Genomic DNA, 4,444 nt, shown 5'->3' with positions numbered 1-4,444 from the left:
CAGGCAGACTCAACCAAAAAAAAAAAAAAATGGATCAGGCCCCTCACTGCTTCTGTTGATCCTTTTTCTGCAGCCAGGGGGCAAGCTGACAGCTGCAATACATCATTGCTAAATGACATTCAGATGTAGTTTAGTTTGCAACAATGCAAACTCATCTAAAGCCTCCATACTGGCGCACATGTAATATGTGATGCCATTAAGCCACACAAATGATGTGTCATGTGTACATTGTGATGACTGTCACATGTACAAGCACCCTTAGATACAAACCATGGAGTTGAAGTCAAATACCAACCCATTGAAAGTGGATGAACAAGAAGACTTCATTCAACCCCATTGTTGCTCCTGATGGGCTGGAAACAAAAGATATACACATGACATTAACTGCTACTTTATTTTTCCTGGAGAAAAAGGATTCTAAGGAACAGGTTAAATTTTCTTAGCTTCAGTTCTCTCATGCATGGATACAAGCAAGGTTTCACTTTGAGCATAGTAACAGAACAAGCAACATGCAGAACAGAACAGCCTTTTTGATACTTTACTTTTTGAAGAATGATTTAAATTATTCTTTCCTAGTAGCAATGTTCAGTGACTACTGATCTCCCACCACAGTCTGTGTAGCAGCTGCTTATGTTACAGAAAAATGTGAGGTCACAGCTTCAGGGGCAAAGAGATCATTGTCCATTTGGAAGGCAGGATTTTGAACTTAGAGCAGATACTGACAGGTTACAATTTCTTGCACATAGACCCTAGAAATTGCAACTTGAAAAGGAGAAAATATCATTTGAAAACTATTCCATGCAGCCTCAAATGCATTTCCTGAACACCTGTATTATTTCCATACTTCCTTTGTTAAGAATCAGTTCTACTGCTGCATGCAACCTCTCCCTCTTCAATTTGTGCATGGAGCAAGAGTGGCATCTAGTGACCAAGCAAAGAAACCACAATTACTTGCAGTCATTTTGAAGGGAAAAGCATAGTAGCAGGACTATATACATCACTCTCTCTCTCTCTCTCTCTCTCTCTCTCTCACACACACACACACACACACACACTTTGGTGGAGTTCAGTTTATTCAGTGCTTCCCAGGGAACAGGATCTTTCCTCATTTAAATAATCAAGGCCACCTTAGAATCCCGCAAAACAAAAGGGCACAATCCCCATCCCAGTCTGTGAGCCCCTTTGTACTGCTACTCTGCTGCTGAGATTTTCAGCAAAGTTGAACACCTTGCTTCTAATATGAGAAGGAACTGCTCTGCTGCATGCACAACATAAGCATTTTCTAGTCTGGAAAGAAATCAGTGACTCAGCACCCAGTGGTAGGAACTACACAGTGCTTATAGCCGATGCCAAGTCATGTCTTTGCATAGCAGACAATAGTCTTCCTATTCATTCTGAAGAACACTTTCTTCTCGGATGGTACTGGGAGCCTGTCAGTGAAAACTTATAACTGCAACTGGGTGAAAAAAAATGTAGTGGTAGGAAGGGAAATACATAACATAAAATATGTAAGATTCAATACACATTTTTATTGAAAAGGGTGTAAAGTCTCATAATCACTCACTGACAGAAGAAATAAGACAACAAAGAGGTTTTGTTTTCTATCTTGACACAGGTGGAATGTAAACCTGGACCTACAGTTGAAGAATGGAAGGAAATGATTGCTAAAGAGGTGTAATTAGAAGAGGAGGGAAAAATAGTATTTAAAAGTCATGATGCAGTTAAAATAATGTATGGTTATAACTGCTTGGATGTTGCTTTTGCTCTCTAGAAGGGTTCAAATTCTGACAGGGTCCAGTTAGTTTTTCATCCTCTAAAAAGTGAATTTAACTGAACACCAGCAATTAGCTATACAATGGGTTTTCCAGAGGAATCCCTAAAAATGGAGCATCTGGACTGGGTGGCTATTAAAGATCCCAACATGCCTTTTCCAAGAGTAGGATCTGCCAATTTTATTTTATTCTCAGGCCAAAATTACTCACCACAATCACTTTTGTGCAGTGTGATCTCCACTGATTAGTTTCTACTGCTGATTCCTGAGATGGCCATGCTAGGTGCATGTACTTTGGGAAGTTTTTCAGGACTTTTTGGAATAGGATATAGTATAACAGAAATGAGAAAGGTAGTTAGCATGCTAATCTGAAGTCAGGCAGAAGGCAGGACTGAAGGCAGCACCATGACAGACTGACTAATTCAGATAGGCATACACTTTTGTAAGCAATAGCTTACTTCATCAGATGCTACAAATATAATAAAAATGTAAGTAATTGGGATTGGCAGAGGATAGGACAAGAGCATGTCTTTAGGGTTTGGAGACAGTTCTTGAAATCCTGCTGATATTTTCCCAAGTTAGATTGTCAGGTGAAGTGTCTTTACCAGACTGGAATTAATGCTCATCCTATTTCCATCATAGCCACACACTATCCTTCTCTGTTCAGGAATGATTCCTTGGAAGCTAATGCCATTTCCATAACCAAGGTCTAAGTAAGGAGCATTCAGAAGCCATCTGTGAAAGGAAAGGCAGTCATACGAGTCAAAGTATTACCATAATGCAGAAAGGGTCAAAAGAATAGGCAACCAACCAGTGTAATTTACTTTCCTGGAGCATTGAAGCTATGTGAAGATGGCAAACTTAGCAGCACCTTCAAACACACCACTTCGTGTCACGTAGGCTGTGTCCTGAGCAGGAGTATAGCAGTGTCCACAGGTGAACTAGCACAGGGCTGAAGGACCATACAAATGAGGCTATGGTGCTTTCAGTTTAGAAGCCATCCTGTCCAGAGCAGTGCAGTATACTTGAGGATGCCTCTGCTTGGCACAGGAAGTGTCATATAGACATGCCGTTTGCCCAGTCTTATTCCACTCACAGATTTTGGTTTATTCTGTCCTCTGGGGCCACAGCCTACTCCTGCTAGAATCAACACAGGCAGTTCCATTGTCATCACCCACAGCTGGACTGGGCTTCTAGTTTTTGGGAGTGTCTACACAGGACACGTTAATGCACATTAGCCTAAGTTAATGTGCATTATGTGTGCGCCCTTAATGCACATCTTACAAAAGCGGATTTAGGCTATCCATATCTAGATTTGATACCTGCAAATAGTTAAAATGCATTAATGAACACGTAGACATATGTTATTGGCACAAGAGGAGAGTACAGAGGTTTAAGGTGTGTGGTCTACTTCACTAAAAGGAGTTCAGCAACAGCGTCTGAATGGTAAGGACAGAGGAGTTTATATAAAACCCTTTGTAGCAAAAAGACAGTTTAATAGAAACTCTGAAAAAACCCAAAAAGCCCTTGTACTGACAACTATTGCTTCAGTCTTTCTTTTACCTTAGTGTGCTCATTGTACTTTTCACTCCTGTCTGTCTCAAGCTTTTGTCTGTGCAAGTAGGAAGTGGTGCCACTGAGCCACTGTCCACTTTTTCTAATGTGCAGGACCGCATCAAAACTGGCAGCAAGCCACACTGCCGCAATTCCCTCCATAAAACTATTGAGCTGGGAGACTATGCAGCAGAATATGCATTACAAAGACAAAGTCTCACCAAAGCAGAATCAGTGAGTGTAAACCAGAGATGGAAATTATAGGAGACACAAAGCACTGTCCAAACACCGAGAGGACACAACCATGTAACCGTTCTGAGGGAAGAAAGGCAAGAGGTACTTTCTATTTAGGTGTCCATCTGAAATATGAGGGGTCACATGCAAGATTTCCTCAAATGATCAGGGGTCATAAAAGATGATGCAACAAGAAGCAACAAGAGAAACCTCTCCCTGGACCAGGGAGAAGAGAGAGAGATGGCAACTGTTGCATAGCAGCCAGCCAGCCATCCGATGAGGAATGCTGCTGGTGCATGGACTCCTTCCAGAACGGAGGGCATCGAGTTCAGGCCAGCATCTTGAGAGCTCAGCTGTTGCACTAACAGTCTCAGGACTGGGGGCTGCAGGGTGCTCACTGACAGCCCAATGCCACCCACAGGGGATGGTGGATTGTTGCTGTAGCCCCCAGAATCTCTTGGGGTTGCCCACCTCAACCCCCACAGCAGGGCTGTCAGTGATCAAGTGGTAGCTTCTGGCCCTGGGAGGGGAAGTGGGGAATGGGAGGGGGGAGGTCCTACAGCCGTGCTCCCCACCCCAACTGTAGGGATGAAGAGCTGTCAGTGAGCGCACTGCAGCTGTTGGAGTTTTGGGGGAGTTGAACCTCTGATCCTCACTCCCTGTGTAGCTATCATTTACCACTGAACTATCATATGCAAGTGGGAAGCACCATCACCAGCAGCCAGATGTTTGAAAGAAAGTGATTGTGGCTGTTGTGGTTTGTATTTAGTTTAATATTATTTGAGCATGTTAGGCATGGTTGGAGCATGCCTACTGGATTTGATCTCTCAGGACTTAGGCATAGCTATGCATACTTCTGGACCCTCAGAAAGCTTAGGCAGGCAT

Source organism: Gavialis gangeticus, unplaced genomic scaffold (assembly GCF_001723915.1).
Source record: "Gavialis gangeticus isolate Ggan-Ray unplaced genomic scaffold, GavGan_comp1, whole genome shotgun sequence".
Classification (NCBI taxonomy): Eukaryota; Metazoa; Chordata; order Crocodylia; family Gavialidae; genus Gavialis; species Gavialis gangeticus.
This window is presented reverse-complemented; position numbering follows the sequence as displayed.